Below are 19,169 nucleotides of genomic sequence, written 5' to 3'. Positions count from 1 at the left end.
GGGATGACAGAGGATGAGATGATTGAATGGCATCAGTTTGAGCAAACTCTGGGAGATAGTGAAGGGCAGAGGAGCCTGGCATGCTGCAGTCTGTGTGGTTGCAAAGAGTTGGACATGAGTAAACAACAACAGTAACAACCAAATTCTTAGTTTGGGTTTAGCAGAAGATTATGAAGAACAGCAAAAAGAGTCTGAGGTCACAGAATAAAACTAAAGGCAAACCAGAAGACTCGTGGGAATTCCATAGTTTTTCAGTCATTTTGGGGGTGGGGGCTTATACTTGTGCATATTTACAAGGGCTAAAACTGCCCCTTACTTCTCAAATAGCTCTTCCACCTGTGATTCTAAAGGCCTGTATCAAAATCAAAACGCAAGGCAGCACAAATCTCAGCTCAATTAACTTCAAGCCTCATTTCACGTAAGGAAGCTACTCCTCCAAAAGCATAAGAGAAGAAATGAGCGCTCTAGCGTTAAAGAAGAGCCTCACTCCCCTTTACTCCTCCTTTGCCTGCTTTAAAGGAGATAAGAATGCCTGACTCATAACTCCAGTACAACCAAAACTGCCTGTTTTGTGCTACAAGGTGAAGGTTTGTTGTGACAGAACCACCAGTGAGCGGGCAAGGCAGGAAAATGATGAGTGGTGAGAGGTGGTGTGACACGCTGGTAAAGGAAAGAGGAGGAGCTCTGAAAGTAGCCTAAGCACACAAATCCCTCAGCAGCCCAGTTATAAAAAGCCTGGTCATCTCTGCACTCTCTTGCCTTTCCCTTTCCTGAAAATAAGCTTCTAAGAGAAGAGAAGAGAGAGAGAGAGAGAGAAACAGATCAACATTCACACACACAATAAAACCTGAAAACAGAAGAGTTTTAAGTGAGGCTGTAAAATGTAAATTTCCTAAATAATGACTTTCATTAAAAATGTAAACTATTTTACTTTTCCCATTCATTCAGAATATTTAAAGCTTCTATATCACTAAAAAGGCTTCAGAGGAGACTTATGTAGATTCCTCCATTGTATCAATTTCTTTTATATTTTTTAATTTTAAAATTACTGTGCTGCTTTTTCTTTGTTGTTCTTCTTAAATGACAAGCACTCACTGAAAGAGGTCTGACTAATTTAACGACATAAGAGCCAGAAGCAGAAGTCATTTTTGAGGGCAAAGACTAGATTAGACTAAAATGAAAACATGGTATCACCAAGCTTATGATGTTAAGATTTAAGTAGCTATGGGCTACTATTAGTTATTTTGGGTGATTTAAACTCTTCCAAGAGACTTTTTGACCATTACAAGGGACCAGTGAAAACTGCTCCCAGCTAGAAACTGACATATGATGTGACTCCTCAGACTCAGATATTCTGTTGAACATAGAGATTGCCTCGCTTCTGCAATCGTGATAAAAAAACAGGAGGTACCCACCTCATTAAGACACCAGAGAACAGAAAACTTTAAGGCAGAAAAAAGTGTTTTTAATACTAGTAACCTTTATAATTAATACCTGAATAACTTATTATCTAAGTATCAAACAGGGCCAAACCACTGTGCTGAGCTGTGATCTTCAGAACACAATTCTGCTTTATTTGGAAAACAAATATAGGAGGAAGACTGTGCCTAAAACAGAATAAAAGCAAATAATACAGTTTTTGTCACTGGGGATATCCTGTAATTCAAGTTAGTACACTGGCAAACCCTTCCATAAATCAGCTTATGAGTTCAATTCTGTTCAACACTTCTCTTGATGCCATTAAAGGTCTCAGGTCACAATTTTAGTTCACCACTCAGGCAAGACTGTCAAAATCACAGAACCTAAAGACAGAAACTCCATTATCAAGTCAGGTCTGGGGGAGACATTTGGACTAGGTTACTCAACTTTCAGGGGAGCTCCCAGTCCATCTGGAGAGCCCACAGTGTGGAGGCGGCTCTATGCACTGTGCAGCCCCCCAGTGGAGCTGCCCTTCAGAGCACTGAACGCCAGGGCGGCCCCAGACCACAGTGGCACCTACCAGTTCTGTCCCTGGAGTCCATGTCTGACACTAAGTCACTGCTTTCTATCTCAGGATTATGGAACTGTGGATCAAATAACTGCCTGCTTTTCAGATGACCAAAGAATGACACTTTAACCCCAAACTTTTTGGAAGCCAAAGTATTGTGACTAAAGGCTTCTTGAAGGCTATTAGTACCTCATTACAGAAGTTAGTCAACCACTAAGCAATACAAAGGGGCTTCCCAGGAGGTGTGAGTAGCAAAGAACCCACCAGCCAATGCCGGAGACATAAAGAGATGCGGGTTTGATCCCCAGGTTGGGAAGATTCCCTGGAGAGGGGCATGGCAACCCACTCCAGTATTCTTACCTGGAGGATCCCCTCATGGACAGAGGAGCCTGATGGGTTACAGTCCATGGAGTCACAGTTTGGACACACACACAAGTGATATAGATTTAGTTTGGGGCTCTACCTCTATCTATAATTATTTCCTTATAAAATTATGCTCCAAAGTGAGTTTCTCAAAACCATATATACTGTAATGGGGTCCTGTATGCTCCTTGTCAAAGATAATTTAGCATGATGGCAAACCTAAGTGCATAAATATTCAGGTCTCTGGAATTTGCTATAGGTGTTCTATAACGGATGAAACAAGGTTTCTAAAATATAAAAATGAACTTTTTTTGAAGATAGAAATATCTTTTTTTTCTATTTATGAAAGAAATATCTGTCATGTAAAAAATGTGAAAATATCCAAAAGTACATAGTGTCACTCAAAAGTGACCTCAACACTCTAAAATCCACTTTTCACTGTAGGGTAACGGACTGGAGTCAGACTGCCTGCATTAAATTCTGGTTCTGCTGCTTAAGAACTGGAAGGCCTCTCAGGGTGTTGGTGTCCTTATCTATAAACAGAGACCACGAGAGCATGTGAGAATTATAACTAGTGTTGATTAAGTACTTTACAAAGTGTAGGTATTATTCCAAGTACTTAAAACACGTTAACCAATTTTAATAAAGTAGTTGATTGATACGAGTTAAAGCACTTAGAATAATGCCTGAGATTTAGTCAAGGGCTCACTAAATGCTAACTGTTGTTATGGCCTTCCGAAACTTTAATGTTCATATAAACACACACACACATACACAGTTTCAACAAAATGCATTTATATAAACTGTTCTGTAACTTGCTTTATCCCTAACTTGCAGACATCCTTCAGTGTTAATTCCAACAGATCCACTTTATCCTTTTTAAGCAACAAACAGTAATAATATTTACTAACATGTAACAACATATTGCACTAACACATAACGAATTGCTTTGTCCTCGACACTGTGCTTTGTGTATCATCTCACTTAATCCTCTGCTGCTGCTTAGCCTCTCAGTCCTGTCGGACTCTTTGGGACCCCATGGACTGTACCCACCAGGCTCCTCTGTCCGTGGGATTTCCCAGGCAAGAATACTAGAGTGGGTTGTCCTTTCCTTCTCCAGGGGATCTTCCCAACTCAGGGGTCAAACCTGCATCTCCTGCTTGGCAGGTGGATTCTTTACCACTGAGCCACCTGAGAAGCCCCTACTTAATCCTCACAACACCCCTAAAATGAAAGTGCCTTTATTAGAGAAGAGGGTGGTGAGACTTAGCTGGATTAAGTAACTTGCCCAAGAACATGGTGGAAACAGGATTTGAACTTGGTTCCTCTGTGACTGAGGGTCCAAGCACACGTCATTCTCTATAGTGCCATACTTTTTAACCAGTGTCCACTAAACCAATGTTCAAATGGTCTCCACTGATGGATGAGGAGGGGATTTTTCACAATGCTGAAATGAATATATTAGATCATAGATTGTGCATGCTTTCTCTTATGTCCTTATTATATTCTTCTAGACATGCAACTGCTAAGTCAAATCATTAGCATTTAAAATTTCGATATACACGGCAAGGTTGCTTTCCAGAGATATAAAACCAACTGATCAACCACTGTTACATGAGAGAACCAAAACTAGTCACTGTCCATCTTTTTAATCTTGGCCAGCCCAATAGGACATCTTAGTTTTGCTTATGCATTTCTTTGACTACAATGAGCTCCCAGGTGGCTCAGTGGTAAAGAATCTGCTGACAGTTCAAGAGACAGACGCAAGTTCAATCCCTGGATTGGGAAGATCCCCTGGAGAAGGAACTGGCAACCTATTCCAGTATTCTTGCCTGGAAAATCCCATGGACAGAGGAGCCTGACTGTCTATAGTCCATGGGGTCGAAGAGTCAGACACAACTGAGTTACACACATACAGTGAGTTAACCAATTTTCATGTATTTTAAATAATTATTTCTTCTTTTGTAAGCTGCTTGATTTACATTCTTTGCCTAGCTTAAATCATTCCATAATGCCAATATTGAAACAATTTCCATTTATACAATTTAAGAAAAAATCAGAGCACGCTTTAGTCCATGCAGGAACTGTAGTTATCACAACAGCAGCAAGGCACTTTCCTATAAATCAACAGTATCAAATCAAAAGTGTCACAAAGCTCAAAGGCTGAAAATATATGCAGAAATATAACTTTCCAAACTAAGTAAACCTTTCTGTGATTCAGATGCGGCATTAAGACCCTGTTGTATAGACCCTATTTATTTGGACCAGTATATATAAATTTTTAACAATGCCAAATTATTCTTCAGCAGAAACTTTCCAGCTAAGATAACAATTCTCTAGAAGGCAACTAATCAATGTCCTTATTATCATGATCATCATGGTCAGCATCACAGCCAGCCTGATGTGCCAGGTAGTACTGTGTGCCTCCTCTCAGGTAACCTCAGGACAACCAGGGGCGGGAGACACTATTTCTGCATTTTCCTGAGAAACTGAGGCTCAGAGAGGTGAAGTCATTTGCCAGAGGCCTCTTAACTAGCAAGTAGCAGAGTTGGGGTTTCAACCCTGTCTGACTCCAGAGTTATTATTCTATTGTTCCAACATCATGTCTATCTTTTATGACCAGACTCAAGCGATTAAACAAAGCTAAAGCCAAAAATTAATCTGTAACTTCCAAAAGGCAACGGCAGAGAAAGACTGGCCTTTTCTTACAAGATCACCTTACTTATTCTTGATAAATCTTAAATTGCTGTATAATCCCTAGTTTTAAAGAAACTTAAAAGGATGGACTCTCTCAGCCTTCTACCAGGAACAAGGCTGTGCTAACATTCCTCCACTGTGCTAACCTGACCTCTGGTCCACACAGCTATAGAAGCTGTTTTAAAAGTTTCATAATCTTGCTGGGAACCTTTGGTGTCCTCATTTACTTGTCTAAATAGGGGAAAAGTATCAGAATGTTTTGCTCTATGAGCGGAAGGATTAACCAACATTGAGAGGCTTCCAGAAACTTGGCAAAGATATCACCATGTCGGCTGAAGTTCATCCAGGTTTAAGCTGTGTCTAGATGGGGTCACAGGAGTCCTGAAATAACCTGAGAATAGAAAGGTCTCCTGGTGGTGACAAAGGAGTCCTTATCTGCTTGGCAGTCTTTTAATCAGAGGATTCTTACATCCAACCTAAATCTTTCCCACTGAAATTCAAGCCTATTTCCTTTTCTCATATTTGCCATAAAAAGAAAGAACTTTGCTGCAGCAATTAACTTGCTCAAATTCTCACAGCAAATTAAAAAAAAAGTAGCTGGAATCAGTACTGATTTTCTTTGATTCTCTTCATTGCATAATCAAAAGTTTTCAGTCCTTTTTTGCTAAGGGAAGAATTGCTTGTTTCTTGCAAGAAAACTGTGAAACTGGTTTGAAAATAAAGTTGCTTTATTTATAACTCTTCATGACTGGTACTTAACTGAGACAAAAGCCCTTCAGCAGTGCTTTTAAACGTCTTTATCAACAAAAATAAAACCATAAGTAACTTTCTCAAACCCTTCTGTGTCAGGTACAGTGCTAAACATTTAACATTTTTTCATCTTCACAATTTTATGAAGTAGATGCTTCCCACATTTACAAATGAGGAAACCGAGGCTTAGTTAAGTCTCCATCCCAAAGACACAGAGCTAGTAAATGGAATCCATTCTGCCTTATAACTGAGCCTAAGCTTATAACCCACTCCACTACATCATCTTCCATCTGACCTTTATTTTTAACTGGGTAAATAAGCCTCTGTTTACAGAGCACTTTGTTTCTAAGAGCTCCAAGTTCTTTATAATAAATTTTATTTTCCTCATCTCTTTCCAACACAAAATTTGTGCAAATATGACAACCACAAGGTTTCACAGAACTAAAGAGAATCACCTTAAGAATGCAGCAAACACCTTAAAAAACTAAGGAAAATAAATTATATGCACCAAGATTTCGAGCCTGAGTTTGAGCAACTACAGAACTTCCTCACGAGACAACCATCTGGTAACAATCCATTTTGAAACTCTACTCTGTTCCCTCAATTTACTTATTTATTTATTCTCATAACTAAACCAAGCTATTTTCAGAGCTTGTAAAATATATTTTGCCATCTTGTTGGAAAGACTCTCCTCTTTCTTTTGTTTTCCTCCCAAAGTTTTATACACTCTTTTATCTGAATTTAGATTCTGTTCTTAAAGTTCAGTTAAAAACATTGTTGGGATTTTGACTAGGTATCAGTTTTTTTGAAAAGAGGGCGGAAAGCGCATGGTGGTTTAAGCAAATCCAGCCTCAGCCACTGGTGGCTCAGCTGGTAAAGAATCCACCTGCAATGTGGGAGACCTAAGTTCGATCCCTGGGTTGGGAAGGTCCCCTGGAGACAGGAAGAGCTGCTCACTCCAGTATTCTGGCCTGGAGAATTCCATGGACTGTATAGTCCATGGGGTCACAAAGATATGACTGAGTGACTTTCACTTTCAGCCTCAGCCCCAGGATTAAAATTACCAATTTGATTTTGGTTCCTTTGCCAAGGTATTTCTATCACCTGGGAAACAAATATCCAAACTGAAGGTTAAGGTTTTTAAAATTCTTTTAAAAATATATATATTTATTTGACTGTACTGGGTTTTAGTTACAGCATGAGGGATCTAGTTCCCTGACCAGGGATTGATCCCAGACTCCCTGAACTGGGAGCTCTGAGTCTTAGCCACTGGACCACCAGGGAAGTCCCTAAAGTCGAAGGGATTTTAAAAGGGATTCAAACTTAAGAGTGTCTCTTATTGATTACAGGGAAAAAAAAATCAATATTCAGTAAACCTACCAGGTAGTGGTTGCAAGGCTGGCTTTCAGGATGACCAAAGATAGAGAAATAGAAGATACCAGCTAACAGTTCCACTGATTTTAGGTAACTGATCATTACTTGACCAATTATGATCAAATAATTGGCATCATAAGCACCCCTTATACACCTGACACTCTGCTAGTAAGAAGAGACCTAAATAGTAAGAGAGGTGACCTGAGCACTTAAAATCTGGTAATGTGTTGAAAAAAGCAATACAAACCCACAAAAACAATCAGTGCATGTGACAAATATGTCCAGGTGAGCCTATGTGATGTAAGCAGGGCTTCAAACAGGGAAAGATCAGTGTGGGCTACAGCGCCCAATAAAAACTAATAAGTTGGCTAAACTCATCTCCAGCTTACCTGAATGCGGTAATCAAAATTTAATGACAGCTTTTTAGGAGCCCAGGTTAAGAAAAACAGTGATGAGCTCACCTTGGTTTATAAATCACGACTCAGCCAAACTCCCAGCATCCTGTTAAAAGGACAGAGAGCCCATAAGCACACCATCTCTCACTGTTCTCGAAGCAGCTACTCCAGATGACACACAGAAACTGTGGTGGGCACAGAATTAACCCAATGGGAAATCCCCAAACACTCTGCAGCGTGAGGGCTATTCAATACCAGAACCTGATCCTATTCCCCTATACTCAACCTGAAAAGTCCCTGTTCCAGAGGACTCACATCCACAGAAACTCCACCCAGTTTCCTCACATCATGGAAATTCACTAGTTTACTCAGAAGACCTAGTACGAGGGCTCCTCTATTTGTGGAAAGAGGTTGTTCTTTCCAAAAGCACTGAGTCAGAAATTTTTACCAGCACTAGATTTGTTCAAAGTAAAAAGAAAGGAATAAAAGAATTTTTTTTTAGTTGAATAAACAGGATGAGCACTGTATCTCCTCCCAAGGAACAAAAAAACAATGCTAAACATAGCTGGGAAAACTGGTTGAGGGCAATGGGGATGGAACTCTTAAAAAAATTTTAATCATATGCAAACTCTACAGATATTAATTTTAAAATATTTTTAGATAATGCAAAGCAAGACATCTCAGTGACTCTTTAACCAACCTGATATGTCAACAAGCATTACTTAGGTATTTTCTTTGAAAGTGCATAGAAAACTTACTTGTGAGTTAGTTATAAGACCTGTGCATGTGTGCTGAGTCATTTCAGTCGTGTTCGACTCTTTGCAACTCTATGGACTGTAGCCTGCCAGGCTCCTCTGTCCATCGGATTCTCCAGGCAAGAATAGTGGAGTGGGTAGCCATTCCCTTCTCCAAGGGATCTTCCCAACTCTTACACCTCCTGCAATGGCAGCCACCTAGTCATTACCTAGCCATCACCACTAGGGCCACCTAGGAAGCCCTGGGAAGTTTTAAGGCAGCTTCACTAAAATGAGGAACTTAGGACCATTTATCTATCTGAGGTTCCTTCTCAATCTCATGACACTGTTTATACTTTTTAAAGGTAAGTTTTAGTACTTTAAGCATATGAAGAGCATTCATACAAAATCCTCAGAACTCAATTTCTAATGAAATACACTGTAAATCATAAAACATTGCCTCATACCCTGTAGCTTTTAAGTGAAACTTGGATAATTCAGTGGGTTGTACATTTTTAGAAGTGAAATAAACAGTCTGTACAGTTCCCTACATACTCCAGGAGTTGTGAAGATCAAGAGGGAGAGATAAAATTGCTTTCTAAAGGGCAAAACACTATTCAATGTGCGGTTATACACACACTAGACAATAAAACTTCTACATCTGGGATGAGTATGTCTGGGGAGAGAAGGAAGGGAAGGACCACAAAGGCATTTCAGACTCTATCTGTAATGTTTTGTTATCTCAGTAAAAACTCAGGCAAACAGAGCAAAAAGTTAAGATTTGTGCATCAGGCACATGAATGTTCTTTACATTTTTCTAACTTTATAATAATCCATAATTAAAAGGAAGCTTCTAATATAATCTTCAGAAAATAAAAATGACAAAGAGTCCAAGAACTTTTAAAGGTTCCCTGTGGATAAACTTTTTTAAAGCTATTTAACTTTATACACAGAGTATCTTCCTTTCTCTAACAACTGTCTATTTTCCTTACTAATATGGTCACCGATTCTTTTCTCCCTTACACCTCCATCTAACAGAATCTAAATAAAACAGCACAACTCTCTCCAGGGCATACAGATAAACGAAGCTCAGGGATATGGGCTCAGTGGACTTGATGGTCTTGGAAGAGCTGGGAGGGGGATGAAGATCACCCCCCAGTGGGAAAGGCTGCCAGTTTTCTGGAGTCAAGCCTTCAGTGAGGCGTCACTATTTTGTCTGAAGTATAATGACTCCCCAGAATACCAAGAGATCTATATTCAAAAGATTAAAAACATATCCCATACATACTAAAATATTCCCAGATGAAATACTGTAACATTTTCAAGAATTGTCTGTAAAATAATACAAAAAGAATGAATGTGGTTACAGATGAAATAAGATGCCATGATTTGGTAAAATCTGGTGATGGTACATGGGAATATATTATACTCTCCTCTGTATTTTTGTATATATTAAAATTTTCCCATAATTAAGCTTTCAAAAAATATCCCCAAACTAAGTTGTTTACTTATTATCACATTAGGGCTTCCCATGTGGCTCAATTGTAAAGAATCTACTTGCCAATGCAGAAGAAATGGGTTCGATCCCTGGGTCAGGAAGATCCCTTGGAGAAGGAAATGGCAACCCACTCTAGTACTCTTGCCTGGGAAATCCCGCGGACAGAGGAACCTGGTGGGCTACAGTCCATGAGGTCAGAACAAAAGAGTTGGACAGGATTTAACCACTAAAACAACAATTATCACATTAAAAGCCTTTCCCATTTCAATTTGCAAGGCCTATCCACGCCAGGGTTAATCCCCATGCCATCACTCCTCAGCTGTGTGCCCTGGCCTCAGTTACTCAGTCTCTTTGGTTCTGAGTTTATCCATCTGAAAAAAAGGATTGGATGAGATGGTTCTTAACTTCCCCATGGCTATACCATGATTACTGGATTTATAAAACTGACTTAGTTATTGAATAATACAGTTAAGAACTGCACATGTTATTAGTAATACACTATGGTCACATAGGAGCATCCTTAATCCCTCATTTATTTATTTATTTGACAAACATTTAGGGAATGTGCACTATGTGCCTGCCAGTATTATATGTGGGTAGAATACAAAATTAAATGATGCAAAATCTCTGCCTTCAAGATCCAGGCTCACAGTGGAAAACATGTCTAAACAAATGACAACAATACAATGTATGATGACACCTCAGTGATGGAGGTGAAAATACTAGAAGGCTGGGGCTTCCTTAGTGGTCCAGTGGTTAAGTATCCACCTTGCAATGCAAGGGACACAGGTTCAATTCCTGGTCCAGGAAGAAGATCCCACATGCCTCAGAGCAACTAAGCCCATGTGCCACAACTACTGAGCCTGTGGGCCACAACTACTGAAGCCCCAGGACCTAGAGCCTGAGCTCCGCAACAAAGAGAAGCCAGCACATTGAGAAGCCCAAGCACCATAACTAGAGGCAGTCCCCACTCGTCGCAACTAGAGAGCCTATGTGCAGCAGTGGAGACCCGGCACAGCCAAAAATAAATAATCTTAAAAAAAAACTGGAAGGCCTTCACAATGTGAGAAAGCATGGAACTGTAAACAAATTCATATGCAAAGGGAGAGAGAAAGTAAGGTGTAGTAGATGAGACTGGAAAGAAAGCAGGAACCAGACTGAGAAGAACCCTATATCCACACCAAGGAATTTGGACAGTTTCTTGAAAAGCGATAAGAAAGGCATTTTAAAGATTTCTAAACCAGAAATGTTGCAGTCCAATTTACATTTTAGATGATCTGCTGGAACAGGAGCACAGATTTGGTGGTAGCTGGTGGTGTTTACAGAACAGAGGAGGGTAAAAAGGAAGGAAATTAAATCTAGTATTTAAGAGAAAACAAAAATGGTCCAGTCCGTGGTGTCACAAAAAGTCGGACATCACTACGTGACTGAACTGAACTGAAAATGGTCGAACAGGATATGATGAGGCCTTGAACTGAGGTAGATGGAGATTCCTGAGATTCTGCTCTAGCGGAATCCTGAGGTTCAGAACAGGGAACAGAAAGCATACTCAGTTACATGAGGAAGTAGCTGTTAATACACAGTAAAGGCAACAGTTCCTTCTCCAAAGTATAAATGAAGCAAAGATTTTAGAAATGCAGATTTTAGGCACTCTGCTATAATTCTACTTCTTTCTTCCAAGATAATATAGAAATTACAGCATGAGACATTATCTGTTCACCATTACTGAGGGACCAGGTTCACACACAGGGCCACACATGTTGTTGTCGTTTAATTGCTAAGTCATGTCTGACTCTTTCGTGACCCATGGACTATAGCTGCCAGGCTCCTCTGTCCACGGGATTTCCCAGGCAAGAATACTAGAATGGGTTGCCATTTCCTTCTCCAGGGGATCTTCCTGACCCAGGAACTGAACCCACGTCTCCTGTACAAGCAGGTGGATTCGTTACCACGGAGCCACCGGGGAGGTCCCCCCACACAGCAGGTGCTTAACAACTGTGGGTTATGTGTTGGATATGATGAGTTTTCATAAGCTAATGAAACAGTGCCATGCGGTACAGGTGATTAACTCCCTGCTCACTGGCCATATTAGCAATGACTTGATCAAGAACACCAGTAAGGAGAGATGAAAATTATTTTCCTGGTAATTTTATGCCCCTCTGAGACCCTCCCCACCACCCCCTATCCCCTCCAGATTTTTAGACCATATCAGCAATAATCCCCACACAAGGGAGTGAGTGGATAGTTCAGTTACTGTTTGAGTCAGACTACACCCCACATGTAGACTATTATAGAAGATACTTTTTTCCTTATAAATTACATTGTATCTTTTATCTGAGCTCCCAAGGGGGCACTTCTGAGAGTGGAATTAGGAGCGCTCAGTCAGTCCTAGGTGCTGCAAACCACATGGACTTCTGTTTCCATTTTTATAAAACAAAAGCAGTATTTTCCCCTCAGAAACCATTATCTTCATTTGAATAAAGATGATAAAAAATAAAGCACAGGAAGGGAGGTCATCTAAACAACATCTTGCTATTAATGACTATTGTCTGAAATTAGAAAATTCTGCCCATCTGTTAGGTATTTACTTTCTTATACTTTCTAAGATTTTCTCAGCAGTAAGCCTATGCTACTAAACATCAAAACTTCCAAATTTGATCATCCAATTCCAAACTCATAACTTTATAAAATGTTAATATCACTTCAGACATTACTGACTATAACAACAATATTTAATTAATAATAATGAACTGAGCATTAATCATGAGTCAGGTAACAAGCTTAACACTTTATATACAATGTCTCATTTGATTTTGATCCTCACATTAACCCTAAGGAGTAGTACAAAAAGTTACTGCCACTTTGCAGTAGGGAGAAATGGGGCTCAGAGACATGTACCTTATCTGATATGATATATCCAAAACAAGCCTGCTAGACTCAATAGCCCAGAACTCTTCACCACTCTGCAGTACTCTCTCTCTCAAACCCATTTAAGGATAAAAAAAGAAACAAACAAACAAAAAAAAAGACAAAACAGAGGCTCACAAAGTTGACAAGACTTGTTGAAGGGCACATATTTAGAAATGCAGCCAGCATTAGGCTCGTGGTTCAGGGCCTCTACCACTCTAATACTGGATCTGTTCCATGAAACAAATCATAACCACCCCACGGGAATCAGCAAAGTATAAAACCCCCACCCTGTTTAAAAAAAAAATCAAACAAAACAGGCTTTGTCAACATAGCATAAAGGTCATGACGTTCTTTAAAAAAAAAAGCTAGTAAGGTTTCTTTTTGACACATCAAGGGCATTTTAAACTCAAATCATAAAAGGAGCTAACGTAAAAAATAATGCTTCTTAGATGTCTAATTGTGCCTTTATTTTTGCCTTCCCAATATTTATTTACATGTTTCTTTTACAGTTCATATTTAATTGTCAAAGTTTCCAGTACTTCTCAGGGACTTGGGAAAAGGTTAATGAGCAATTTTCTGTCCCCAACCCACAAAGAAAACAACGTATACAATTAATCCTCATAGATCCTATTGCCAAGTAGCAAGCAAGTGCAATATCTCTCTGATGTACGGGGCGGGGCGGGAGGTGGGGGGACAGAATGGGTGAAAGGGGGCAGAGAGAGACATTAAAAAAAAAAAACCCACACTTTGGGGGCTCATTTCTTTCAAGTGACTTATATCTCATAGTTGACAAGATGATCCTGCCCTTGAATACAAGGAAGTTGCACCCAGCCTCACAAAGCAAAGATTCAATCACCCCAAACAGAAGTCTGGACTTCCCTCCAAGACAAATATGGAATTCAATCTGTGTGATGCTTTGAATGCAGCTAATTAACTTGCAATCCTTCATTATGACCAAACAAGGGAGGGAAAAGAGCTACCTTCCTGGTCCTTCCTTGAGGGGGAAGCAATAAAGGAAAAGGCATAATATTTAAATCCCACAGCAAAGTTTGAAAACTTTTCCATTAAGATACACACCCTAGCTGAGTCATGATCGTAACACCCTACAGTGGCTGACCTCAGTACTAACTACCTTTGCTATACATGGTTATTCCAACTCTGCTAATTCACTCAAAATAAAATGGATAAGAAGCTATAATTTGTTTCACTCTTTTCACTTAGTTATTTAACTCTATAATTTTTAGAGCTAATGCACTGGCCTTAATTCATGTAAGTACTTAAGCTATAGCTGAATGAATCAAGAAGCCACAGCTGAGTGAAAGTCATATCTGAAAATAGCCACTAGGCAAAGCAGTACGGAACCCTGATGCTGGAAAAGACTGAAGGCGGGAGGAGGGACAACAGGCGGCAAGATGGCTGGATGGCATCACTGATTCAACAGACGTGAGTCTGAGCAAACTCCAGGAGTTGGTGAAGGACAGGGAAGTCTGGCGTGCTGCAGTCCCTGGGGTTGCAGAGAGTCAGATATGACCGAGGGTCAGGACAACAACAAAGCAGTAATAGCAACATAAAGAAGATTACTTCGTGAGCCAATGAGAATGTTTTAAATTCAAAATAAAGATTATGAGGGGGGAAATTTTCTTAACCTAAAGTTAATGAGTGGACACTTTTCAAATATGTTTACCTATTTTCCCAAATAGCTGTATAAGATTCCCCTATTAAATCTTTTAGGAGGACTCCAAGCAAGCTCTAAATCAGTGAGAGCTCTCTGTGGTATTTCTAAAGCCTTTCCCCCATCTTCCCCTCTCCAAATAGTTGACAATGGCATATGTGCAGGGGCGGGGGTGTTGAATTAAAGGCTCTGGAGCTCTTGAAATCTTTCACAGGCCACAGTCCACTCACAAAGATCCAAAGTGTTCTGACGGGAGCCTGACACACCAGGCAACACCAGTTCCAAGCTCTCCTCCTATTTTGATTCCATCCACCACACTGAAAATGAGCTTTTGATTCCTTCACCACTATGTTCAACAACAATACAGAGTTTTAGGCAAATTCTTTTACAACTAAGTGAGGTAACACTTCAGATACCAAGTCGATAGCTACCTTAGGAATCTACTTCTGAGACTGCAACTAGACTCATTGAGTTTGAATCTGATTCCACTCTTCTAGCTTTGGGATCTTAGAGAAGTTAATTCACCTGTCTGGGTCTTTAGTTTTCTCACTGATCAAAGAAATTTTTGTCAGTTACTACATGGGATGCCTTAGGATAGTACCCGACACTTAAGTGGTCAATCTGGAGAAACTGTTATTACCATTATCATTGCTGTCCATCATCACTGTTGTTAACTTGGTAATCTGTTAACATGCCCCTTTTACCATCCTTCTAGTACGTGGAAGAATCTATCAGGAGATAATCAGATTTCTGAACTACTGTTAAGCTGAAGAAAATAATCCATTAACAGCTTGGTTGGCAAGTTACATATTTCAAAGAACTTAAGTCTGTGATTTAACATCATGAGGACTCAACCACTCAACTATAATAATAGTTTAGGATTCATTTAAATCTCTTATGGGCAATTGTTACAGATTTCAGGCAGGCCCTAAGTTATGAGTATTTAATTTTGAAATAATGAAGCCAAAGATATTTTGTCTTCAAAATCATTACAATACATCCCGAGAGATGGCTGCATCTATAACTAGGCTACAACATAGAGAATTAAACTACAGTAATTTGAATGGAAAACAAAATAGGTTAATTTTTCCTGGGGTTAGGAAAAATGAGCAGCAGCAACAAAAATGATACTGAAGATTGAAAAGTTATAGGTTATGAAATGTAACATTTGCCCCATGAATTTGCCATGGTGATTTTATATAAAACTTAATTTCTACATATTAAAATACTAGGTTAAAAAACATACTAGCATCACAGAATGAAAAATAAGCTACAAACTAGCATAAGACATTTGAAACATAAAAACAAAGAACTAAATACAATGGTAATATAATATTAATAGTTATTCTTATACCATCCTTACTATGTATCAGGCACTGTTCTAAACTATATACATGTATCTTAAATACATAAAGAATTACTATGAATCAACAAGAAAAACACAAACAATAAAATTTTTAAAAGAGCAAAAATCCCAAATAGGAATTTCACAGAAAACAAAAATGACCCATACACATAATGAAAGATGCCCAACTACAATTCTAATCAAAGAAATGAAAATTAAAGCCCAGATGAGGTATCAGTTCACACACTAGATTCACAAACACTAAAAAGGCTGTCAGCATCTAGTTCTACTGAGGAAGCAGAACAATGAGAATTTTTATCCACTGCTGGTAAAGGTCTAAACTGGTATAACTGCTGTGGAGAACAGTTGTATATTACGAAGTAAAAATGAATAGCCAGTGACTAACCAATCCTACTCCTAGGTATAAATGGAAAAGACACCCCTGCACAAGGCCTAACAACATTCAGTGGACATTGTTACTACAGATAAAAAAAAAGTATGAAACAAATGGAATAGAATAGAAGATTCTATCATATGGTCTAATATATTCTATTATATTCTAAAGACCATATATTCTATTATATGGTCTAATGTAAGGCCATCAATAGAAGTGGAATAAAAAAAAATTTCGGTACATTCATCTAACTGAAAACTACACCACAGTGAAAATGAACAAGGTACCACCACCTGGGTAAATCTCAGAAACATAAAGTGGAAAAAAAAGGAAGTGAGTAAGAGAAGATTATGCCCTGTATGTTTCCATTTATACAAAGTTCAAAAAAACAAGCAAACCTAAAAAATAATACTGACTCAATGGGATCTATTCCGAGGTGATGAAACTGTAAGTAAAAGCCAGGAAGTGCTAGCTGTTCAGTGGCTAAATCGTGTCTGACTCCTGTTTACCATAAAATTAAAGACAGCTCAGAGGAGGAGGAGAAAGGGCATTCAGGAAGCTTCTGGGATACTGGTAAAGTTTTAGTTCTTAGACTACCTGGAAGATACTTTGAGGTCGGTTTCATTATTTTTCCTTATTTTGTACAGATATATTTTATATTCTCAATGTAACACACTTCAAAATCTTTAAAAAACAATTTAACATGTATTCCTTTTAGATGAGTCCTAGGCAAGTCTACATAATGAATCCATCATTGAAACAATGTATACATTGCAGACTACAAAAGTAACAATTTTAAAGAAAATAAAACTTTAAAATCTGCAGCAGAAACAAAAATCCTAAAACTTTAAAATGGAACCAAACTGATTCAGAAGCAGAAAAACAACACAGTAATGACTCAAGGCATCATTTGTTCAAGTGTGTTCCATAAAACATTTTTCTCTTAGATGTCTAAGTGAAAACGGGTACCGGGAATGAAATAAATTTGAGGATTAATGGGTTAAACAGATAAATCTCCTAAGGAAGAAACAGAATTTCCCTAACTTGACTCTAGAATCTTTTAACATGGTGAATTACATAGTGATCTTTTAGGATTCATATTTCCTATAACACAAATTGGGAAACATTTTCTGACACAGAGGTCATACCAGAGAGAATATTATCCCCAATCCAGGTGAGAGCAGACGACACTCTGGTGAAAGGTATTCAGATTCCTAGGTTTTCAGAAGCTGATCTGTCCAAGCCAAACCCTGGGCAGCTGGGATCGAAACTCAAAACTAAATACAACCCTTCAGTAACTAAGGGAACAGTCATTTCAAGTGTTACATGAACATGGTGACAGCTTTATGTGATTCCCTTGGGGGCAAAACAACATAAGCAGAAGGTGCAACAAAAAAGATCTGGATGGAATATAAAAAATAAATCTATTTCTACAGCTTTTAGCAGGTCTTATTTGGTTTAGGTAGAGTTCAATAGAAGCCTCCAGTACAAAAATATGTTTCAAATCATACCTCTTAGTTAAAAGGTTTTTACACTAGGCTTCCCCTAATACAATGAGAAAGTTTCTAGTTTTCTACTAAAGTTTTCCCTAAGTAAAACAAATCTGTGAACTGGGTCAGCCAGTTCTTCAAAATGTGCGTTTATTACCATAGGAAAATAAGGTGATAATGCTCTTCAAAAGAAAACATATCCAGAGCAGGGGGCACAATCTCTGGTCAGGGAACTAAGATCCCACACGCTGTGCTGTGTACCCCCTCAACACTGATTAAGAACAACAAATGTGACAGTGACAGAAGGAAGAACGCCTGGACACTTAGGACATCCATGGCCAGTCGTTTCATTACAACCAGACTCCTACTGACGGCCAAATCACAATAAGAAGATTCCGAAGTACGCATGGAATCAGAATTAAGGAAGTAAGAGGAACTGAGGATTTAATGGTCTTCCTACATCCTGGCAATACCTGTTTTTTTCTTTAATTAAGCAACTCCTATGTCTAGGCAGTCTTCCAAGTCCTAGGGATACAGAGGTCTTTGCTTTCAGAGGGCTCTTATTTAATTAACAGCTGAAGAATATATATTTCACCAAAGTTTACTACAGTATTATTAACAAGAGTAAAAAAAATTTCAAAGCAATCTAAGTGTTCAACAATAAAGCTGTTGATTAAATAATTATAAATCTAAATGATGGGGAAAAATATAGCTTTTAAAGAACAGTACTTTTAAGTGGTAATTCACAACATGGAAAAATAATTACGGTGCAACATTAAATGAAAAAAGCAAGCTATGAAAGTGAATGTAGTATATCATCACATGTACATATATTATCAAATGTATACTTATATATATGTATACATTTCCTATCCTTCTAGATGCATAAGAAAAAGACCAGAAAGTCACCAATAATTATCTATTTTTCCTTTGATACCTTTTCAAAGGTAATTGAAAACTTGATACCTTTTCAAGCCTTCTAATTTCCTGAAATATCACTTCATGTCTTTTATCACCAAGGGCGGGGATTACTTTCAAAGTAATTTCAATCGACATAAACACCAGAATCTCTTCAGATTTATCTTTAAGAAGCCATCCATGAATGCCAGTTCTTGGCTCTGTCTTTGAACTTTCAGAGAGAGAAATTACCCTTCCCTGAGCCTGTAAGCCATACTCCACAAGGATGAGCAACACGTCTTCTTATCTTCTCATCTTCCTTCTTGCTGTTATTTCAACTTAAACATCTTACAAAAAACTTACATTTAATTACGTCAGAAAGTAAATGCGTAACTTTTACCCCACAGCCAGTTTGCCAACAACCCCATTTCTAGCCATGGCACTAACCTTTCTCCCAATCAGAATCTTGGAAAGCAGCCTTCATCCACCTCTCCCTTTCCCATTTCAGGTTCGTTAATAAAATCTGTTGAAATCTCTCTCCCATCGCATCTTACTCCTCACCCATCCTTCTGCCACTGGGTAGTCCAGGCCCTGACCAACTGTCAGTAACATGATGGTGTATGCCTGCGTGCTGGTCGTTTCAGTCATGTCCGACTCTTGCCG

General features: G+C 38.8%; 1 protein-coding gene across 2 annotated transcripts in view; it reads right to left on the bottom strand.

Moving 5' to 3' along the window:
- Positions 1-19,169, bottom strand: part of STK38L (serine/threonine kinase 38 like) — an 80,857-nt gene that overhangs the window by 44,647 nt on the left and 17,041 nt on the right. The window contains exon 3 of one of the 2 annotated variants that reach the window (XM_043440269.1): positions 7,633-7,672. The exons of the other annotated variant lie outside the window; for it this stretch is intronic. The gene's annotated coding sequence lies outside the window, so the exon portion shown is untranslated. The remainder of the gene's footprint in view (positions 1-7,632; positions 7,673-19,169) is intronic. 2 annotated transcript variants of the gene reach the window in all.

Source organism: Cervus canadensis, chromosome 21 (assembly GCF_019320065.1).
Source record: "Cervus canadensis isolate Bull #8, Minnesota chromosome 21, ASM1932006v1, whole genome shotgun sequence".
In the NCBI taxonomy this organism is placed as follows: Eukaryota; Metazoa; Chordata; class Mammalia; order Artiodactyla; family Cervidae; genus Cervus; species Cervus canadensis.
The sequence above is the reverse complement of the archived record's forward strand: the minus strand, read 5'-3'. Positions and strand labels throughout refer to the sequence as shown.